Raw genomic sequence first — 24,836 nt, 5'->3', positions numbered from 1 at the left:
ATGCTATGAGGTATCCAAATTTAGGATCACAAAATTACAGAATATGGGCACAGAGTAAATAATATAGTTGAGCAGCTGGCCTCAACATAATTACAGTCTGGTTATTACTGAAAGTAGTTCGCAAATCACATGAGGGAAATTACCCCAAACTCAGAGGCATTAAACAAAGATTGATTTATAAGTTAAGTGCACCCTGGGAATCTTTAAAACTACTCAAGAGATATTAACACAAATGCCAGTACCATTTCCTAAGCCATTCTTGAGGTGACAGGGAATAGACAGTGTGATACAGTGGAAAAGAGCACAGGCTTTTGCCTCTACCATTCTTCCACTATGTGATCTAGGGCAAGTTACCTTCTACATTCAAGAAACTTTGCAGGACACCTACTAGGGGCCAGACACTCCATTAAAAAGCTAAAGTAAAATGACAAATGTGTCTGGCCCCTGTCTGTGGAGACTGTACAGATTAATATGGGAGGCAAATGCATAAACAGATAATGTCATTAACTAGTGGAATGCTTCTTCGCATCTCTGTTTCCTCACCTGTAAAAAGGAGGAAAATGCCTGTTACTTTACAAGGATGGCATAAGCAATAAGAAGTACTAATGTGTGCATGGTAAGTATCCAAGAAAGGCTGGTTTCCACCTCACTCTCCCCTTAATATGAAAACATATTTTATATGCTCCATATTACTGATCTAGAATCACCAGAAAGGTACTACAACATATAGTTAGTACCAGCCACTAATAAAAGTTATCAGAGTTAGTTGTGCATTCCAGCTACTATGCTCCCCTTGATAGAAGTAGAGATATTATCATTCTTTTTCCTTTATTTTTCTTTCAAATTTCAGGGGAAAAGTTAACATGGTTACTGTCAGAAACTTATCTCCTCTTTGTTTTCAAATAGTTTTATTATTTTCTTAATTAAATTATTTTTAATTTAATTTTTTTAATTTAATTTTTTTTAGAGAGAGAGAGAGCATGAGTGAGGGAAAGGGGCAGTGGATGAGAGAGAGAGAGAGGGAGAGAGAGAGAGAGAGAGAGAGAGAGAATCTCAAGCAAGCTCCATGCTTAGCATGGAGCCTGATGTGGGCTCGATCCTACAAACCTTGGGATCATGACCTGAGCTGAAATCAAGAGTTGATTGCTCAACTGACTAAACTACCTAGGTTCCCCCAAAGTAGTTTTTTAAACAGTTTCTTGTAAGGGGGAAACATGTTCAATAGCTTACCTTCTCTTCTGGAGCCCACATAGGGAGGAAAGCATTTACCTTTGTGGTTTTACACCATACTCTCTACGCTGACATTCACAAAACAGTAATATGGTGGCTCTAGAATTGAACCTACTATACACCTGGAAGAAAATAATTCTTTCTCTCTTTAGTCTTCCCAGTAAAATATAAGTGAGCCATGAAAGGAAATATTAGGAACGGGATAAAATGGGATTCTAGAGGCTTGAATTAAATAGCAGAAAATTAAACACTTATACAATGAACAGCCAATAAACAGGGCAAAAGTGCACAGCCTGAAAGTTACATCTCAGTAAATTTTATAACTACCACTTAAAAACAGTATTTCTTTGTTATAAGTATGTGTTCAAATAAAGTATTGGGTCTATTTTTTAAAAAGTATAATTACTTTTCTATGCAAACAACATTATTTTCTTTAACTAAAGGAGAAGTGAATTTGACACAATTATAACAAATGTTAACTATTTAACAAATGTTATTTGTTGAGGTGTGTGTGTGTGTGTGTGTGTGTGTGGTGGGGGGCAGTGTGTGCACATATGTCCTGCAATATGTAAAAGATTTTGCTACATGCTGAGGCATAGGAACTACCTCCAGATATCACATACATTTAGCTCAAACCAAGGAATCTCAAGGCTGTGGCAAAGGTCCCCTAATGGTTGTGGAACCAAAGCAGACAATATAATTTACCTATAGACACTGTCCTCATGCATCCATAAACTTTAGAGAATTTGGTTCCATTAGGGAATCTTGTGGAGAAAACCTCCAAGAAATATTAAGTGTAAAAAAAAGCAAATTGCAAGCCAATATGTATAGTATTGTATAGTATATGTATAGTATTATTAAAAATCGTGTGTGTATTAGTTCACTTTTTGTTGAAGATTTGTTTATAGATTACTACTGTATCAAAATTATAGGAGAGTGGTTACTTCTTGGGGGGGTGGAATAGGAAGGACCACAGAGGTAAGTTACTGGTAAAGCTCTAGTTGTTGGGCTGGGCAATGTATTCAGTTGTATTAAGTATTATTTTAAACAACCAAATAAAGCTATATAGGGTTCAACAATGACAGTGTGTCATAGATCAAGGATTATGACTACGCCATTCCTATGTACCAATTCTGTGCAAGTTCAGTGTGTGAACCGAAACTTTTCTTTAACACAAACATAAAAGAGGACAGAGAAAGAACATATAAGTTATCTGGGAATTCTTAAATAGCATGACGAGCATGAGATTAGAATCAAACAGACTTGAGTGCTAATACTGGCTCCTCCGTGTACTAGTTGTGGGACCTCAGGAAACTTGACCACTCTGAATGCCCATTTCCTCAATTTAAAAACAGGGACATTATGATGTTGAGGTATGATCCGTCTATCTCTACTTTTCTGAGGGCTTAACAAGAAAGGATGCTGTATTTTGTCAAATGCCTTTTCTGCATCTATTGAGAGGATCATATGGTTCTTATCTTTCTTTTATTAATGTGATGTATCATGATTGATTTGCGGATACTGAGCCAGCCCTACAGCCCAGGAATGAATCCCATTTGATCATGGTGAATAATTCTTTTTATATTATGTTGAATTTGATTTGCTAGTATCTTGTTGAGAATTTTTGCATGCAGGTTCATCAGGGATATTAGCCTATAATTCTCCTTTTTAGTGGAGTCTTTGGTTTTGGAATAAAGGTAATGTTGGCCTCATAGAATCAGTTTGAGAACAACAGGTATTGATCTTCTTTAGATGGCTGGTAGAATTCCCCTGGGAAACCAGTTGGCCCAGGATTCTTGTTTGTTGGGAGATTTTGAACAACTGATTCAATTTCTTTACTGGCTATGGGTCTGTGAAAATTTTCTATTTCTTCCTGTTTCAGTTTTGGTAGTTTATATGTTTCTAGGAATTTGTCCATTTCTTCCAGATTGCCCAGTTTGTTGGCATTTAATTTTTCATAGTATTCTCTTATGATTGTTTGTATTTCTCTTATGATTGTATTGTTTGTGTTGTTTGTGGTCTCTCCTCTTTCATTTGTGATTTTTGTCTATTTGGGTCCTCTCTCTTTTCTTTTTGGTAAGTCTGGTTAGGGGTTTATCAATTTTTTTTATTCTTTCAAATAAATTTAGTTTATTTAATTTTATTGATTTAGTGTAGTTTCATTGATTTAGTTTCATTTATCTGCTCTACTGGGTTTTTTGCTTGTTTCTATTTATTTCTGCCCTAATCTTTACTATTTCCCTTCTTCTGCTGGCTTTAGGCTTTATTTGCTGCACTTTTTCTAGCTCCTTTAGGTGTAGGGTTAGCTTGTATATTTGGGACTTTTCTTGCTTCTTGAGATAGGCCTGAATTGCAGTGTACTTTCCTCTTAGGACTGCCTTTGCTGCATCCCAAAGGGTTTGGAACATACCTCAACATCATAAAGGCCATATATGAAAGGCTCACAGCTAATATCATCCTCATTGGGTGAAAACTGAGAGCTTTCCCCCTTAAGATCAGGAACATGACCGGGATGTCCATTCTCACCATGTTGTTCAACTTGGCACTGGAAGTCCTAGTCTCAGCAATCAGACAAAAAGAAATAAAAGGCAACACAAATTGGCAAGGAAGAAGTCAAACTTTTACTCTTTGCAGATGACATGATACGCTGCATTGAAAACCCCAAAAGACTCCACCAAAAAACTACTAGAACTGATCCATTAATTCGGCAAAGTCACAGGATATAAAACCAACATATAGAAATCAGTTGCATTTCTATACACCAATAATGAAGCAGCACAGAGAGAAATCACGGAATCAATCCCATTTACAACTGCACCAAAAACAATAAGATACCTAGGAATAAACCTAACCAATCAGGTAAAAGATACGTATACTGAAAACTATAGAAAGCTTATGAAAGAAATGGAAGACACAAAAAATGGAAAAACATTCCATGCTCATGGATTAGAAGACCAAATATTGTTAAAATGTCAACACCACCCAAAGCAATCTACACATTTAATTCAATCCATATCAAAATAACACCAGTATTCTTCACAGAGCTAGAACAAACAATTCTAAAATTTGTATGGAACCAGAAAAGACCCTGAATAGCCAAAGTAATGTTGGAAAAGAAAAACCAAAGCTGGAGGCGTCACAATTCTGGACTTAAAGCCGTATTACAAAGCTGTAATCATCAAGACAGTATGGTACTGGCAACAAAAATAGATGCATAGATCAATGGAACAGAATAGAGAACCCAGAAATGGACCCACAAATGTATGGCCAACTAATCTTCAACAAAATAGGAAAGAGTATCCAATGGAAAAAAGATATTCTCTCTAGCAAATGGTGCTGGGAGAACTGGACACCAACATGCAGAAGAATGAAACTGGACCACTTTCTTACACCATGCACAAAAATAAAGTCCAAATGAATGAAAAACCTAAATGTGAGACAGGAAACCATCAAAATCCTAGAGAACACAGGCAGCAACCTCTGTGACCTTGGCTGTAGCAAATTCTTACTTGACATGTCTCCAGAGGCAATGGAAACAAAGGCAAAAATGAACTATTGGGACCTCATCAAGATAAAAAGTTTCTACAGAGCAAAGGAAACATTCAACAAAACTAAAAGAACCGATGGAATGGGAGAAGATATTTGCAAAGGATATATTGGACAAAGGGTGAGTATTCAAAATCTATAATGAATTTATCAAACTCAACACCCAAAAAACAAATTATCTAGTGAAGAAGTAGGCAGAAGACATAATACTTTTCCATAAAAGGCATCCAGATGGCTAACAGACACATGAAAAGATGCTCAACATCATTCATCCTCAGAGAAATACAAATCAAAACAACAATGAGATACCACCTCACACCTGTCAGAATGGCTAAAATGAACAACTCAGGAAACAAGAGATGTTGGTGAGGATGCAGAGAAAGGGGAACCCTTTTACACTAACGGTGGGAGTGCAAACTGGTACACCCACTCTAGAAATAGTATGGAGATTCCTCAAAAAGTTAAAAACAGAACTACCCTTACACCCAGCAATTGCACTACTATATTTATCCAAAGGATATAAAAATGCTGATTTGAAGGGACACATGCACCCCAATGTTTATAGCAGCACTATCACCAATAGCCAAAGTATGGAAAAAGCCCAAGTGTTCATTGACAGATGAGTGGATAAAGAAGATGAGGTATACATATACATACACACACACACACACACACACACACACACACACACACACACACACATATACATACGTGTATGTATTCCATTTCTTTCATAAGCTTATATATATATGTATATACACGTATGTATATATGTATACACACACACACAATGGAATATTACTTGGCAATCAAAAAGAATGAAATCTTGCCATTTGCAGAACACAGATAACTAGATATTATGCTAAGTGAAATAAGTCAGGCAGAGAAAGAAAAATATCACATGATTTCACTCATATGTGGAATTTAAGAAACAACAGATGAACACAGGGAAAGGGAAGGAAAAATAAGATAAAAACAGAGAGGGAAGCAAACCATAGAGCCTCTTAAATATAGAGAATAAACTGAGGGTTGCTGGAGGGGAGTTGGGTGGGAGATGGGCTAGATGGGTGATGGGCATTAAGGAGGGCACTTGCTGGGATAAGTATTGGGTACTATATGGAAGTGATGAATCACTGGGTTCTACTTCTGAAACTATAATTACACTATATGTTAAACGACTTGGTTTTAAATAAATAAATTTTTAAAAATGGAGACAATACAATCTATCCTGCTGGATTACTGTTAGGATTAGAAATAATGTATTTAAGGCAAATGGCCTATTGTTAGTATTGTCAATAATTACCTTTTAATCAAAACAGAATCCATTTTGGTGAAAAATAATACAATTTTTATTAGCAACTTGACAAATTAGAAGAGAATTATTATGGAGGACAAGGCCTCAAATGAAGTTATACCATGCAAAAACATATTTCTGAGAAGTTAATTGCCTGATAGATAATATTTTATAAACAACAAATTAATTCTTGAAGGGTTTTTATTTAAAAAACCCACTTATATTTTCTGAATATATACATGCTTTGTTCTGATTATAAAGGTATTACATTTTCACTTAAAAATAAAAAAAAACATGATTAAAAATCCCACGTGCCAGAGGATAAACGCTGTTAACATTTCAACATTTTTATGTGTTTCCCTCCTGTGTTTTTGCAATATCTAAAGTTACAGAATGAGTGGAGAGGATGGTTTCTGGCTTGGGAGACTTCAGTGAAGAGGAGTGTTAAGTCTTTGTCCTTTTTTGCCTCTTTCCTCACTTGTTAGCTGCCCATTTGGGCCCTCCATGGTAGGGGACAGAAAGAAGGGGAGGAAAGCAGAGGAGGAAGGTGAGCCCCACTTGAATGGTCCCTGTGGTGATGTCTGAGGTCTTCACTAGCAGGTGAGCTGGTTTATGAGCCGTGCCCGGCGCCGGTCTCCCAGCAGTTTATACCCCTATGAAGATCATGCTGGGGTCTTTAAAAATGACCCTTTCTCTAGGGCCTATATTCAGTCCATGAGAAGTACATGCCTTACATTTGCCCCCCACTGGGGAAGTGCTATATGCCACCAAGGCAGTCCTCTTTTCTACTTTGCCAGCGACAAGAGGCTCTTGATTATGAATTTCTCTTGAGGGGACTCATAAACCAAACCCCAGGGACACTTGTCTAGCACTGGAAGAGTATTCCCTGAAGCTTCTTTATCTCCACTTGAGGCAGGGGAGGGTGCAGCAAGTCTCTTCTAAATAGTTCTCTGTGGGCCTCTTCAACTTGCAACCTCTCTTTTAAAACCTTGAACTGATGAGTCAAGAGTAGTAAAACTGGTTCTGCAATCTTCTCCCTTGTGCCGCACAGGGGGTCTAGTACCTTGCTTTGGGATGTCTCTGTCTTATTCCTGGCTTTGGGGCCTCAGGCAAAACTGAGAGATAGGCCATCTGTATATGTATATACTACTTTTTCATCAAATTTTTAGTCATTTGACATACCATGAACATTTTCCCTCTAAATATTAGTTTAAAACATAATTGATGGGGCGCCTGGGTGACTTAGTCAGTTATGTGTCTGACTTTTGCTCAGGTCATGATCTCACGGTTCGTGAGTTTGAATTCCGTACCAGGCTCTGCTTGGGACTCTCTCTCTCTCTCTCTGAAAATAAATAAATAAATTTTAAAAAATCTTTAAAAAGACATAACTGTTAATGGCTACACTGATGTTTCATAATTTTTAAATCAATGCCCAATTGTCAGGCCCTATTTCCAGGTTTTGCTATTAGAAATAATGTTCGGTGACCATCTTCCTGTATTTACCTTTGTACCTAACTCTGATTATTTTCTCAAGACCAAGTTCTAGAAATGATATTATTGAGTCAAAGGGCATTTTTTGGACTTGAGATAGCATCTTCTAGAGAAGTCGTAACAGTCCAGGGCAGTACGTGAGGAGCTGGTAAGTCATCACCTCTGTCCTCACAATAAGAAAAGAGCTGAACAGACTAATAATCAACAACTCTTCTTAGGTCTGTCTGAGAAGTGAGGTCACAGGGCAAAGTGCTACCCTCCAAAGTGGAGGCAAATACACAGAATCACGACCGACTGAAGCAGAAACCCTTCATTTAAGCCAGTAATGGGTAGAAAAATTTTAATTGATGAATTGCTAGAGGTTCAGTGTGGACAAACTTAAGAGTTAAAAACTCCAAGTTGGGGCCACATACTTCTGGGAGTTTTACATCCAGGAGCCCAGCACTGGGTTCTCAGGGTGACGACTGGAGAAAAATCCCCTTGTGTTTCTGTCAGGAATGGGGGGAAAGTACATATTTTGAAATCTGCTCAGAGCATTCCATTCTTTGTAGCAAATCCAGCCCTCAAGGGACACTATTAAACCAGAGACCCTAAATACCTTGGATTATACCAGAACCCGACCAATGTGGGGGAAGGGAAATACCCATCTCAACCTCTTCCTGTCTCACTTAACGGTGGTGGTGGCAGAGGTAACAAAACTGAGAACTTGGAAGGGCCTCATCCCAGTGGCACAGGCTCACTAACGGACTGAGACCTAATCATGACTATAGCATGCTTCCCCTCTCCTCACACCTTACTACAACCCATGACATCAATAACGCTTCTGTATAATAATGGGATTAAAACAGAAAGAAATGCATGTCAAAGACCTTATTTAAGAAGTCTCTAGGGAAACCCAAAGAAGAGGAAAAAAACAAAGACATCAGAGGAAATTTTAGCCTCTGACACCTATAGCTAGCTACCTAAGCAGCAAACACAGTCCTAACTCCTAGCCAAATAAACACAAAAGCCTCACACTAAAGGTCTACTTATCTCAGTTCTTTTTACCCAGTACATCATGTCCAGCTTTCAACAAAAAATTAAACTGATACTAAAAAAGACAAAAAAACAAACAAACCCAAAAACACACAGTTGAAGATACAGAGCCAGCATCAGAATCAGACTCAGATATGGCAGAGATTTGAGAACTATTAGAGTAGGAATTTAATTATGATTAATACTCTAAGGGTTCTAATGGAAGGAGAGGACAACATACAAAAACAGATAATGTAAGCAGAAAAACTGAAATTCTAAGATGGAATCAAAAGGATATCCTAGAAAAAATTATAAAGAAATGAAAGAGGTCTTTGAAAGGTACATCAACAGACTGGGCATGACCAAGAAATAATCAGTGAGCTTGAAGATATGTTAATGAAAACTTCTAAAACTGAAATGCAAAAAGAAAAGAAATGAAAAAGATGGACTAGAATGTCTAATTGCTGTGGGACCACTGTCAGAGGTGTTACAGAATGTAGCATAATGGGGATACCAGAAGGAAAAGAGAGAGAGAAATAGAATCAATATTTGAAGTAATAATGGCTGAGAATTTCCCAAGATTAGTGACAGACATCAAGCCACAGATCCAGGAACCTCAGAAACATAAGCAATACAGACACCAAAAAAAAAAAAAAAAAATCTACCCATAGCATGTTATATGAAAACTGCAGAAACTCAAAGACAGAAAATTTTTAAAGAAACCAGAGGGGGGGAAAAAAACACAGAATAGCAAGGGTGAAAACCGCATCAGACTTTTCTTCAGAAACCATGCAAGCAAGAAGAGACTTAAGTGAAATATTTAAAATATTGAGAGATCCCACCATCCTACCCCTGCCACCAATCTAGAACTATGTACCCTGCAAAATTATCCTTCAGAAATGAAGGAGAAATAAAGACTTTCTCAGATAAACAAAAACTGAGGGAATTTGTTGTCAGTAGACCTGCCTTGCAAGAAATGTTAAGAAAAGTTCTTCAGGGGCACCTGAGTGGCTCAGTGGGTTCAGCTTCTGGCTTCAGCTCAGGTCATGATCTCATGGTTCGTGAGTTCGAGCCCCACATCAGGCTCTGTGCTGACCGCTCAGAGCCTGAAGCCTGCTTCAGATTCTGTGTCTCCCTGTTTCTACCCCTCCCTAGCTTGCACTCTGTCTCTCTTTCTTAAAAAAAATAAATAAATAAATAAAATAAAAATATTAAAAAAAAAAGTTCTTCAGAGGGAAGGAAAATTATATAGGTCAGAAACTCAAGATTTACATAAAGAAAGGAAAAAAACATTAGAGAAGGAATAAGGGAAGGTAAAATAAAAAACCTTCTCTTGACTGCTCTAAAGCAATATATTCAAATAACAGGAACAATGCATCCAATTATGTATACATAATATAAATAATAATATATACAAAATATATGTGTATGTACATATGCTTAAGCATAAGTAAAACAAATGACCACAATGATAAGCGGGACAAGGGGGAGGAATTAGGACGATTTTGTTATTATAAGGTCCATGACATGGGATAGGGTCATTTCAAAGTAGACTTGGATTAGTTGCAAATGTATACTACAGAATCCAGGACAACCACTAAAAAAAGGAAAAAAAGAAATATAATTTAGTATGCTAAGAAGGGAGAGAAAATGAAATTATATTTCTAAATACTCAGTTAAAGCCACAAAAGGCAGAAAAAGAGTAAAAACCAAAAACAGGAATAAAAACAAAGGCAATGACAAGAAAATAATAAAAAACATGATAATATTAATCTAGCTATATGAATAATCAATTTAAATATCAATGGTCCAAATATACCAATTAAAAGAGATTGTCAGCATACATCAAAAAATAAGACCGACTATATGCTGTCTGTAAGAAACCTACTTTAAATATAAAGACACATATAGATTAAAAGTAAGGAGATGGAGAAAGATACATCATGCTAATACTAATCAAAAGAAAGTTGGAGGGATGCCTCAATTCAGTTGGTTAAGCATCTCTTGATCTCAGCTCATGTTTTGATCTCAGGGTCATGAGTTCAAGCCCATGCTGGGCTCTGTGCTGGGCATGAAGCCTACTCAGAAAAAAAAAAAAAAAAAAGAAAAATGTTGTAGTAGCTACACTAATTTCAGACAGAGCAAACTTCAGAACAAGGAAAAGAGGGGCATTACATAATGTTAAGGGGGTCAATTCTCCAAGAAGATATAACAATTCTTAAAGTGTATACACTTAGCAGCAGGGCATTAAAATATGTGAGGCAAAAACTGTTAAACTGCAAGGAGAAATAGATAAATCCACTATTAGAGTTGAAGACACTTCAATAACTATCAACAATGGACAAATTCAGCAGGAAGAAAATCAGTAAGGACATAGCTGAAACTTACAGCATCATCAATCAATTGGAATAATTGACATCTATAGACTAATACACCCCAAAACAGCAGAATATATATTCTTAAGTTTACATGGAACAACCATCAAGATAGACCACATTTTGGGCCATAAGTACTTATTAATAACTTTTAAAGAATAAAAATCATACAATGTCTACTCTAGGAATACAATAGAATTGAATTTGAAATCAATAAAAGCTGAAAAATTCCCAAACAATTGGAGATTAAACAGTCCATTTCTTTTTTTTTTTTTTTAATTTTTTTTAACATTTATTTATTTTTGAGACAGAGAGAGAAAGAGCATGAACAGGGGAGGGGCAGAGAGAGAGGGAGACACAGAATCTGAAACAGGCTCCAGGCTCTGAGCGGTCAGCACAGAGCCCGATGCGGGGCTCGAACTCACGGACAGTGAGATCACGACCTGAGCCGAAGTAGGACACTTAACCGACTAAGCCACCCAGGCGCCCCTAAACAGTCCATTTCTAAATAACACATGGACCAAAGAAGAAATCTCAACAGAAATTTAAAAATATTTTTGACACAGTGAAAATGAGAATACAACTTATCAAAAGCAGGGCTCAGAGGGAGATTTATAGCACTGAATGCACATATTAGAAAAAAAAGAAGGATCTGAAACCAATAATCCAAAGTTGTTAATTGGGAAAATAGAAAAAGAAGAGCAAATTAAATCCAAAGTAAGCTGGGCACCTGGGTGGCTCAGTCAGTTAAGTGTCCAACCTAGGCTTAGGTTATGATCTCGTGGTTTGTAGGTTCAAGCCCCGTGTCAGGCTCTGTTGCTGACAGCTCAGAGCCTGGAGCCCGCTTTGGATTCTGTGTCTCCCTCTCTCTCCGCCCCTCCCTGACTTGAGCTCTTTTTCTCAAAAGTAAATAAATATTAAAAAAATAAAAAATCCAAAGTGGGGCACCTAGGTGGCTCAGTTGGTTAAGTGTCTGACTTCGGCTCAGGTCATGATCTCATGGTTGCGGGTTCAAGCCCTGCCCTGGGCTCTGTGCTGATAGCTCAGAGCCTGGAGCCTGCTTTGGATTCTGTGTCTCCCTTTCTCTCTGCCCCTTCCCCACTCATGCTCTGTCTCTTCCTCTCTCTCAAAAAATGAATAAACATTAAAAAAATTTTTTTAAATCCAAAGTAAGCAAATAAAATAAATAATAAAAATTAGAGCAGAAATCAATGGAATTAAAAATAGGAAATCAGCAGAGAAAACCAACAACCCAAAAACAGAATCTTTGAAAAGATCAAGAAAATCAATAAGCCTCTAGCCAGGCTGACTAAGAAAAAAAAGAGAACATACAAATGACTAATATCAGAAATGAAAGAGGGGACATCACTGCCAGATCCCATGGACATTATTAAGATAAAGACTAATATTCCTTTATAGAAGCTAATGTTATAATGTAGTAGTCCTATCTCTTCAGTCTTTTTTCATTCTGGAAGGGTGCAGCATGGATTTGCATAGTCATTTCATTAGTCATTTCATAGACTAATTAATCCTCACTACCACCCTCTCAGTGCCAAGGAGGTTGGAAAAGGCAGAGACTGACCAGAAACAAACACCATCCTGCCAGACATATAAAATGACTAAGTGCCTGAGTGTGTAGAGGGAAGCTTGGAAGTGATGTCAGGCTTTTATCTTTTATTTTTAACATAAAAGTTTTAAAGCAGACTATAAAAATCGAAATATGTTAAGCCACTCACTCTTTGCTGAACTCTTCCTAGATAGAATGTTCATAAGAAAAAATTGTTTCCTTCCCAAAATGGTGTAAGCAAATCTCTCTTAGGTTAGATTTAAGAATATATCCCTTAGGTCATATGTTTTCAGATCTGATTGGTCTCCAAGTAAATCTGTGAAGGAGCTTGTTCTTAGATTAAATTTTAAACAGGCAGACAGAGAATACAACTATCCCTATTGTGTTAGATATGAGTTCTAAAGAAGTTAAACAAAAACTTCTGACTCCGCCTCAAAAGAGAAAAAAAAAAAAAAAGAATATTATGAACAATTCTATGCCCACTAATTTGATAACAGAGATGAAATGGACCAATTTCATAAAAAGAAACAGACAATATGAGTAGATGTAAATGTATTAAAGAAATTAAATCAATAATTAATAACCTTTCAAAACAGAAAGAACCAGGCCTAAATAGTGAACTCTACCAAACATTTAAGGAAGAAATTATACCAATTTTCTACAATCTCTTCTAGAAAACAGAGGTACAGGAGTACTTCCTTGTTCATTCTATGAGGATATCAGTACCCTAAGACCAAAATCAAAAACATTCCAAGAAAAGAAAACTAAAGGCCTCTATCTCTCATGAACATAAGATATAAATATACTTAATATTAGCAGATATAATCCAATAATTTATGAAAAAGCTACATAACACAATCAAGGGGGATTTATCCCAGGTAATCAAAGGTAGTTTAACAGTCAAAAATCAATTAGTTATAAGATTATATTAAAAACTTACGTCCATACAGAAACTTAAAGCAGCTTATAACACAGGCTAAAGAAGAAAAAAATCACATGATCATATTAATACATGAAGAAAAGGATTTGACAAAATCCAACACCAAGTTATCATAAAAAATTCTCAGCAAACTAGGAATACAGGAGGAACTTCCTCAATTTGGTAAAGAACATCTACAAAGAACCTATAGCTAACATCATACTTAACAGTAAGAAACTAGATGCTATCCTGCTAAGGTCAAAAACATGGCAAGGGGTGTCTGGGTGGCTCAGTTGGTTAAGCCTCTGACTCTTGATCTTAGCTCAGGTGTTGATTTCATGGTCATGAATGCAAGCTTTGTACTGGGGTATGTGCTGGGCATGACTTAAAAACTAACAAACAGCAACAGTTGGGTGGCTTAGTCAGTAAGGCATCTTACTCTTGATTTCGGCACAGGTCATGATCCCAGGATCATGGGATCGAGCCCCATGTCAGGCTCTGAGCTGAGCATGGAACCTGCTTGGGATTCTCTCTCTTTCCCTTTGCCCACCGCTCACTCTTTTTCTCCAAAATTAAGAAAAAAAAAAAGTTAAAAAAAACAAACAAAACCACAAAAAACAAGGAAAGACTGTCCCCTCTCACCACTTATACTCAAAATCATCCCAGAAGTCATAGCTAATAAAACAAAAAGTTAAAAGAAAGAAAATAAGAGGTGTACAGATTTGCAAAGGAGGAATTAAAACTCTTTTTTTTTTTCACAAATGACATGATTCTTTATGTAGAAAATTTCAAAGAATCAACAATAACAAAACTCCTAGAACAAATAAGAGATTATTGAAAGATGTCAGGATACAAGATTAATATACATACCAGAAATGAACTGGAATTAAAAAATTAGAAACACAGTATCATTTACATTAATATCAAAAATACAAAATACTTAGGCATAAATCTAACAAAATACATACAAGATCTATGTGAGTAACACTACAAAATTCTGACATAATAAAAAAATATAAATAAGTAGAGAAATATTCCATATTCATGGATAAAGAAATATCCATATTCATGGATAAATATTGTTAAGATGTCAGTTCTTCCCAACCTAATTTATGAATTCAATGCAATCCCAATCAAAATCTCAGTAATTTTTAAATTTTGTGGCTACTGACAAGTTGATTCTAAAGTCTATATGGAAAAGCAAAAAACCCAGAATAGCAAACACAATATTGACAGAGAACAAAGTTGAAGAATTGACAATACCCCATTTCAAGACTTAACATAGTAATACAGAGTGGTACTGGTGAAATAGTAAACAAATAAATTAATGGAACAGAATTAAGAGCCAGAAACAGTCCCACACAAATACAGTCAACTGATCTTTAACAAAACAGCAAAGGCAACTCAATGGAGATAGGGCAGTATTTTCAACAAACGGGGTGCTGGAACTGGACATCCACATGTAAAAAAAAAAATGAATCCAGATGTAGACCTTGAAAAAAAATCTTCTCAAAACACATATATGATAAAGAATTAGTATCCAAAATGTGCCCCCTCCCCAAACTCTTAAAACTCAACAATAAGGAAAAAGCAACCCACTTAAAAACTGGGCAACAGTCTAGAACAGCCATCTTCCTATAGAAGACATTCTTACTGATGGCAAAAAGGCATTTGAAAATATGTTCACCATTATATGTCATTAAGGAAGGAATTGCAAACTAAAGCAGCAATGAGATACTACTACACTTCTATTAGAATGGCCCAAATCCAAACACCGATAATATCAAATGCTGATGAAGATATGGAGCAACAGGTACTCTCATTCATTGCTGATGAGACTGCAAAATGGTACAAACATTTTGGAAGACAGTTTGGCAGGTTCTTAAAAACCTAAAGATATTCTTACTGTGCAATCCAGCAATCACTCTCTTTAGTGTTCACCCAGCAGAATTAAAAACTGATGTCCACACAAAACCTACATATGGATGCATACAGGAGCTTTATGCATAACTGCCAAAACTTGGAAGCAAACAAGATGTTCTTTAATAGGTGAATGGATGAACAAAGTGTGGTTCTATCCATATTATGGGATGTTATTCAGTGATAAAAAGAAATTAGCTATTAATTCATGACAATAAATGAAAGAATCTTGTAAGCATAGGGCTAAGTGAAAGAGGCCAATCTGAAAAAACATGTTAAATGATTCTAATTATAGGACACACTGGAAGAGGAAAACTATGGACAGAGTCAAAAGACCACTGGTTGCCAAGGGTTCAGAGGAAGGAAGGAAGGGAGTAATAAATAGGTGAAAAGCAGGGCACTTTTAGGGTGGTGAACCTATTCTTTTATGATATTGCAATGGTAGATACATGTGATTATACATTTTCAAAACCCATAGAATGTACAACACAAGGGGTAAACTCCAATGTAAACTACAGACTTCAGTTAATAATGTATCAATATTGGCTCATCCTTTGTGATAAATGTACCACAGTCATGAAAGATGTTAACTGTAGGGTGGGGGAAAAGGGAGTCTAGGGAAGCCTTCCATAGCTTCTGCTCAATTTTTCTGTAAATCTATAACTACTTTAGAAATATCAGGTCTATTAAAAAAAAAAAAAGAAATTGTAGGCTTCAGAGGCAAAAACAACAACAAAAAGTCATGTCAGTTTATACACTTACCAGTAGGATATGATATAAGAATGGCTGTTATGCTATACCCTTCCTACTACCACTTTATCATTTTATATACAAAACTGGTAGTTTGTTTTTGCTTTAAGATTAAATTTTTTATTGTTTATTTTTGAGAGAGAGAGAGAGAGAGAGCGAGTGAGAGCATGTGAGTGGGCACAGGGGAGGGGCAGACAGAGAGGAGACACAGAACCCGAAGCAGGCTCAGGGCTCCAAGCTGTCAGCACAGAGCCCAACATGGGGTTCATGAGATCATGACCTGAGCCGAAGGCAGATGCTTAACCAACTGAGCCACCCTGGCATCCCTGTTTTTGCTGTAATATGTAGTTGTTATTTATGTATGAATTTGAACATTTTTGTCATGTTTATTGGATATATGCATTTCTTATTTATGAATTTTCTACCCACAAAATTTGTCTATTCAGTACACTTTTCTTTTTAGAGTATATGCTATCTTCCTCCGGGTATGTAAAAACTCTCTAAATGATAGCTACTGGTCTTTTATCTACTTAAAATATTTTTTAGTTCCTGATTTCCCTTTAATTTTGTTTATGGTGGCTTTGTGATTTTTATTAGTCATAGACAATATTAGTTTTATTTAGTCAAAATTGCCAATCTTTTAATGTTTGTACATCTTGCGATACATTAATTTTTAATACATTACTTTTAATTCATATGGAAATATTTTGATATGTAATGTGAACAAAATACTTTGTACAATTAGAAAGTAGCTGGGAAGTGAAAAGTTCTAAAACATTCTTTTCATCTGACTCGTCTCGCTGGTAAAGAAATAACTAAACATAGATCCTCCTGAAGTTACGAGAGCCCATTAAAGAACTGTGCTCTCCCCCACCCAATCTTTTGACCCTTAGGATACACATTAAGACTACTTCTAGAGGATATACGTTTTTAGGTTAAAACTTCCACAAGCTTTTGGTTTCAAAGGAAGAATATAAATTTATACTTTTCAGTTCAACTTAAGGTTTATCTTGTGATTAGATTAGTTTCCTAGTACATTTTGACTCTGAAATCATCTTATATTAGATTTGTTGCCAAAATGACTCCTAAATTATATCTCTAATGCACCCCCATCTTCTTCAAATATGGTTCTCTCTAATGGCCTTGAGTCCATTACAGACAAATGTATGAGTTATGATGTAAGATAAGTAATGTCTAAGGAGACTATGTGCTTCTCAACTGCTCCTATCTCCGTTCTCCAAAGATAGAAGATAAATGGAAGTGCTAAATATAAGAACTTGATCTCATTGAGTTTGAATTAGACTATTCTATTTTGAGAATGTCTGACCAAGTCTATCTCTTACAATTATTTCTATTAGAAGACTATAATAAAAGTGGGATATAAATATCCTACATAGAATATAAAAGCATTATTTATACTGTATTTCGAGAGTGGGTGAGTAGGAAACAAGACAAACATAAAGCGTTACTAAAAATATTGCCCACATCGTGGGTACTTTGGTGGCAGAGATCAAGCACAGCTAGTATATATTACATACAGTGCATGTGCATAGATTCTGACACATCAATAAAAAAAAACTATACTGTCCTGAAAATATTTTCTTTTTAAATGCAAAATAGCCTTTATCTGAAACATTAAAATTTTTCCACGTCAAGATACCAATTACAAGTATGTGTATTTGTATGTATGTATATGTGTGTGTGTGTGTGTGTGTGTGTGTATACATTTATGAAATACAGTATTAGTTCATACAGGGAATCTAATTATGTCATTAATTATTTAAATGTGTGTGTGTGGTTTTTTTTAAATAAACAGCATTCAGCAGTGTAGTGTAGAGAAGCAGTACAGAATAATGGCTAAGAACATTGGTCTAGACTCCAGCTGTCTTGGTTAAGTGTTGGCAAAACTGTGTTTTTGGTATGTGAACCCTGTGTAAGTCATTTAGCTTTTCCCAGCCTTGGTTTCTTCATCTGTAAAGTATGTATAATAACAGCACTCACCTTATGTGGCAGTTGTGAGGACTAAGTCAGATAATCTAGGAAAGTACTTTGAATAGTGCCTGGTGTTCAATAAATATCAGCTATCATTAGAATAACTGAACAGGAAAACTAAAATGAAACAAGATAAATGAAGAGGCGATATAGAACAATGCAGTCATATTCCACTTCTAAACATGATACATTTAGGTCTACTTTAATTACAGCCCAACTGAAATGACACTAAAAAAATTAATAAAATAAAAAGGAAAAAACAGATAACATTAGATATGAGTAATAATAATGAAATTTTAGGAGATGGAAAGCAAATGTATAATTTGTAACTGGTTACACAGAACAAAGAAAGCTAAAACTTAAAGTAGCCGCACAGAAGTAGCCAACAAGAAGCAAGCTGCTCTGCATGGGAGTATTCCAGAAAGGCTCAGGAACTGGAGACTCATGTATTTCTAAAGGCCAGGGAAGAGAAAGGGCAGCAAAATGGGAGGATTGGCTAAAAGTCTACGGGAGAAGCTGTTAGAATCCCAGATGCTCTCCCCCCACAATCAGGTAATTACTCATTCTTTTGCCCTAAAGGAATTTAGAGGCTTGATTTCTGCATGAGGTAGAGCCAGAGGACGTTTGGCTCCAAAAGGATAGATACGTGGCATAGCAGGAGTAAGGCTGCAAGTTGAAAATATGAGCATGAAGTGAGATTGTATAGATAGATAGGTACTGCAGATTCCCCACCCCACTCACCTTTCAGAATTTTGGCAGGTGATTGGCACCTAACAAGGCAGTAGTAAGAGAATCCCTCTTTTGGAGAACTAACAGGACCAAGAGAAAAGATGTACAGATAATTTTTGGGTCCCTCAATAAAAAAGCAATACCTAACTACCTACCAGTTGACAAATCCTGTCAACCTTACAAAGAGCTTTTAATCAGCTTTTTAGGGCCTCAATCTTAAATATGAATGAAGAGCCAATGACCACTAAACATTGAAGGAAAGTCTTTAACATTAATGACAGACATCAAAACAAACCAAAAAAAATGAATTTGAAAAAACATCAATAATTCAGATGACAGGAGCAGTTACTGAAAAACCGAAATGAATATCTTTAAACAGAAATGAGAGGGGCGCCTGCGTGGTTCAGTTGGCTGAGTGTCTAACTCTTGGTTTCAGCTCAAGTCATGAGCTCACAGTTTGTGGGTTCGAGCCCTGTGCTAGAGTGCAGAGCCTGCCTGTGACTCTCTGTCCCTTTCTTTCTGCCCCTCCCGCACTCGCTCTCTCTGTCTCTCAAAATAAATCAATAAACTTAAAAAAAATGGGAAAAAGATTATATCACAAAAGAACATAAAACTATGTGAAGAGAAAACGGCTCCTGGAAATTAAAAAAAAAAAATGATATCAGAAAAACAATTCGAGTTGAGGAAATTTCCTGAAAGGTGGGAATAAAAGATGAGGTGAGCATGGAAGTCAGAATTAAAGATGACTGGAGTGGTCCAAGCGGTCTAATAGGTGACTAACAGGAATTCTAAAAAGAGAGAACTGAGAAAATGAGGGGGAGAATGATGAAATAAATGATACTAGAAAAGTTCTGAGAATAAAAGAACTCAAGAGTCTGCTAAGTACGCAGCACAATGAAAAGAAAAAGACCCTCAGCAGGGAACGTCTTGAAATCAGTATGCAGGATAAAGAAAAGACCCTACAAACTAAGAAAACGAACAAAAACTAGTCACAAACAAAGGCCCTGGAGCCAAAATGGACAACAGCAATAAAATTTTAAGTATCAATCATATGTAAGTGAAAAAAACCCAGTATTTTCAGAAATGCAAAATTTTAAAATACACCCTTCCATAGTTAGCCACTGCATCATAGGCTCCACCAAAAGAAAGAAAGAAACCAAGAAAAGGAATTAAAATTAAAAAACAGAAAAAAAGGTGACGGGAATTCCCTGGGTTTTGAGGGAAGGAATATCCAAGAAGCCAACTGCGTGGCAAGCCTAGAAGGCAACCACTCCCGATCAGAACAGGAATGTTGGAGGGCTCTAAAGGCATGATGCCTAACACATGAATATATGAACAAGTAAAGAAACTAATAAAATAATCTTACTACTTTGCTCATACTAAAAGGAATTTTACAGTTGTTTTTCAGAGAACGTTTGAGGGATAATTGGTTATAGATATTTAGAAAACTAACCAAAGTAAAACAAGACAATTATTAAATCTAAGGGCATAAAGGAAATATAATCACAGTTCACTGCACAGTTCAGCTAGAGAACAATATTTACATTGTCATAATAATCTAAACACTCGATGTGACTTAACCAAAACGTATGATATGATATGATTATATAGGGAGGATTATGCAGGGAAAAGGAAGATGTATATGTGCGCATGTATGTGTGGTTTAAAGAGATAATTTTTTATATTCTACAGCATAAGTTTATAAATAATATCTAAAATTATATGAGCAAAGACTAACAGTAGAGGAGTTCTTTTTCCAGTAATGGTAGAACAACCCTTCTGTTTAGAAATTCACTAGAAAAGTATACACACAAAATTTTTAAGTCTACCTGACAACATTAGAGAGCTACCAACACAGTTAAGAATTATGGGGCCAAAGTCTGGAACAAAATGCCATTTTCTCTAGAAGCATTTGCCAATTCTAAAAGAACCAGTTGAGAGGTTGGGAAGATGAGATGAGCTTTTGGCAGAATCAAGAAGCTAGAGGGATAAAAAACTAGAACTCTATCAAAGAGGTTAGAAGATAAACTGGTAAACATCAGGCTTCAGGATAAGAGCCTTAATCTGAATGATCTCAATCCTTGAATGAATTAAGGTGATATGGGATTGTTAGTGCCCTTACTTTAGCTACCAGCCAGAAGCTGACGTAAATCCTCTATGAAGGAAAAAAAAATGTCATCTAGAAACCAAAATGATCTAATTTTTCACAATGTCCAGAACTTTATTTAGAAAGGAAGCAAACAAAAAATGGGCTAAAGACCTTAACAGACACCTCAACCAAAGAAGATACATAGATGTCAAATAAGCATATAAAAAGATGTTCCAGGACATATGGCATCAGGTAAACCCAAATTAAAATGAGATACTATTAGGGGTGCCTGGGTGGCTCAGTTGGTTGAGCATCCGACTTTGGCTCAGGTCATGATCTCACAGTTCATGAGTTTAAGCCCTCTGTCGGGCTCTGTGTTGACACCTTGGAGCCTGGAACTTGCTTCAGATTCTGTGTCTCCCTCTCTCTCTGCCCCTCCCCTGTTTGTGCTCTGTGTCTGTCTCTCTCAAAAATAAATAAACATTAAAAAAGTTAAAAAATAAATAAATAAAATGAGATACTATTATACTCTTATTAGAATGTCCAAAATCCAAAACATAGACAACAGCAAATACTGCCAAGGATATGGAACAACAGGAACTCTCATTCATTGCTGGTGGGAGTGCAAAATGGTACAACCACTGTGGAATACAGTTTGGCAGTTTCTTACAAAACTAAACATATTACTATCATATGATCTAGTAATCATACTCCTGGATACTTACTCAAAGGAGCTGAAAACTTAGGTCCACACAAAAGCTTGCACATGAATGTTTATAGAAGCTTTGTTCACAACTACAAAAATTTGGAAGTAATGAAAATGCCATTCAGTAGGCGAATGAATAAACAAACTGTGGTACATCTAGACAGTGGAATATTACCCAGCATTAAGAAGAAATAAGCTACCAAGCCATGAAAAGACATGGAGGAAACTTCAACGCATTTTACTAAATGAAAGAAGCCTATCTTTTAAAAAAAATTTTTTTGATGTTTATTTATTTTTGAGAGAGAGAGACAGAGACAGAGACAGAGGATGAGCAGGGGAGGGGCATACAGAGAGGGAGACACAGAATCTGAAGCAGGCTCCAGGCTCTGAACTGTCAGCACAGAGTCTGACATGCGGCTTGAACTCATGGACTGTGAGATCATGACCTGAGCTGAAGCCAGACGCTCAACTGACTGAGCCACCCAGGTACCCCAAGAAGCCAATCTTAAAAAGCTTCATACTGTATGATTCCATTTATATGACCTTCTGGAAAAGGCAAAACTATGGAGACAATAAAAAGTTCACTGGTTGCCAGGGCGGAAGCGAATGGGAGGGATGAATAAGAAGGAGCACAGAAGGTTTTGAAGGCAGTAAGAATACTCTGTGTAATAATAATGGGTATTATGTCATTGTACATCTGTCCAAACTTATAGAATATACAACACCAGAGTGAACCCCAATGTAAACTATGTACTTTGAGTAATGATAACTTGTCACTGTAGATCCTTGGTAGCAAATGTACCACTCCAGTGAATGATGTTGATAATACGGGAGGCTGTGCATATATGGGGAAATCTCTATACCTTTCTCTCAATTTTGTTGTGAATCTAAAATTATTCTAAAAAAATTAAACTATTGGAAAAAAAGCAGGACTGGACAACAACATGACTGAAAACCAAGAGAAACAATGGTCACAGGCCCAGAGGGGATTCAGATAATGGAGTTATCATATACCATTAAAAAAAAAATGTTTTTAATAGTACAAGTACCAGAAGGAAACAAGAGAATGGGGTAGAAAAAATAATTGAGAAGGTAAGGAGTAAAAACTTCCTAAATCAATGAAACATATCAATCCATACGTCTAAGATCAGTGAACCTCAAGAAAGACAAACACAAAGAAGAACACACCTAGCACATCACAGTCAAGTTGCTATAAACCAATACAAAGAGAAAATCTTAAAAGTGGTCAGAGACAAAATTACCTCCAAAAGAGCAACAAGAAGACTTAAAACTGACTTATCAGTAGAAACAATGGAAACCTGAATACAATGTGCTACAATGAATTCAATTCATTCACTCATTAGACAAATATTTATCGAGTATCTACTATATGCTAGACACTGTTCTAGGTACTTTGGGATGCATCAGTGAATAAAACAAAGAATGTTACTTCTATTGTGTAAAATTATATAACAAACATTTTTCTTTTTGGTGGGGGGGGGGGGGAGAGAGAGAGAATGAATGAATGGATGAATAAATGAATAAATAAATATAAGCAGGCTCCATGCCCAGCATGGAGCTGGGTGCAGGGCTCAATCACGCAACCCTGGGACCCATGCATGACCTGAGATAAAAATTGAGAGTTGAGTGTTCAACTGACTGAGCCACCTAGGTGCCTCTATAACAAACATTAAAAAAAAAAATTTTTTTTTAACGTTTATTTATTTTTGGGACAGAGAGAGACAGAGCATGAACGGGGGAGGGGCAGAGAGAGAGGGAGACACAGAATCCGAAGCAGGCTCCAGGCTCTGAGCCATCAGCCCAGAGCCCGACGCGGGGCTCAAACTCACGGACTGCGAGATCGTGACCTGAGGCGAAGTCGGAGGCTTAACTGACTGAGCCACCCAGGTACCCCTATAACAAACATGTTTAAGAGGAGAAATAATAAACATTTTTAAGAGGAGAAATTGTATACGGCATGTTTGACAGTCTATTTAGGAAATACAGTTCATTTTTTGCTGTTAGAATTGTTACTTAAAATTTTGACTTAATAGATATGACTGGTACTTTTTCAGTGATGGATGAGATTCTTTATAATCAAGTAGTCTGTTTATTGCACAACTAGACAAAATCTCTCAGTCTGGCTTTTGGGTAATGAAAAGTCATGTAATTTCAGAGCTGATGTTTCTAGATGACCCTAGAGGTCATCTAGTCCACACTCATCTTTAGACATGAAAAGAGCAAGGCACAATATATTTGGCTTTTCAAGGTCACACAAGTAGGGAGACCCACCAATGACTCCTGGTCAAATGTTCTTTGTTGTTGTTTATTTGTTGTTTGGTTTGTGGGGTTATTTTGGGAGGGGGATTTACTTTGTATCAATGTTAACATGTACATAATTTTAAAGCTTATTTTAGGGGTGCCTGGGTGGCTCCGTCAGTTAAGTGCCTGACTCTTGGTTTCAGCGCAGGTCGTGATCTTAAGATTCGTGAGTTCAAGCCCTTTATCGTGCTCTGTGCTGACAGCATGGAGCCTGCTTGGGATTCTCTTCCTCTCTCTCTCTGCACCTCCCTGACTTTCCCTCCCTCTCTCTCTCTCAAAATGTATAAACTTTAAAGGTAATTTTATAACACTTAAAAAACAGTAGTCCCTTGCTCTTCCTCTGACCACCTCCAAGTCCCAGTCTCCAGAGAGAAGCATGTTTACCTTCTAATATGAAGATTATCAATTCTGTTATTTGATAGAATGTTCTCTTATTTGTTGTGTGACAGCTTGCTTTTCAGTGCACGCATCTGAAGTGTCTGAGAGGGGCCCTTTTCCACTTTTAGCCGTTTCGCAGTGCATGCCTTTCATTTAAGTGCACAGGTGGAATAACTGGCCGGTCACCGGTCATCCTGCTGCTATTCATTAGACAGGACTGTTAACTAATGAAATTGATTTTCATGTGCGATTTATGGAATAAGTTTCACTTCTCTAGAGTTGGAGCTGAATACTGGTTACAGGAGATTAGTGGTTCCATAAATGTATATTTTCAGAACAAAGTCTGAATTTTACACCGTACAAGTTTTTTCCTTAGCTTTAAAGAAAAAAAAAAGGTTAAAACCAAAACTTTTCTAAGGTCTTGAACATTTTATTTTTCTTTAATTAAAAAAAATGTTTTTATTTATTTTTTGAGAGACAGAGACAGAGCACGAGCAGGGGAGGGGCAGAGAGA

At 36.6% G+C, this 24,836-nt stretch overlaps 1 protein-coding gene across 15 annotated transcripts in view; it reads right to left on the bottom strand.

The window, feature by feature from the left end:
* CCDC158 (coiled-coil domain containing 158) overlaps nt 1-24,836 on the bottom strand; it is a 103,837-nt gene that overhangs the window by 16,943 nt on the left and 62,058 nt on the right. The gene's annotated exons all lie outside the window — the stretch shown is intronic.

Source organism: Panthera tigris, chromosome B1 (genome assembly GCF_018350195.1).
Source record: "Panthera tigris isolate Pti1 chromosome B1, P.tigris_Pti1_mat1.1, whole genome shotgun sequence".
NCBI classification, from domain to species: domain Eukaryota; kingdom Metazoa; phylum Chordata; class Mammalia; order Carnivora; family Felidae; genus Panthera; species Panthera tigris.
Note: the sequence above shows the minus strand (reverse complement) of the source record. Positions and strands in the feature narration are given on the sequence as shown.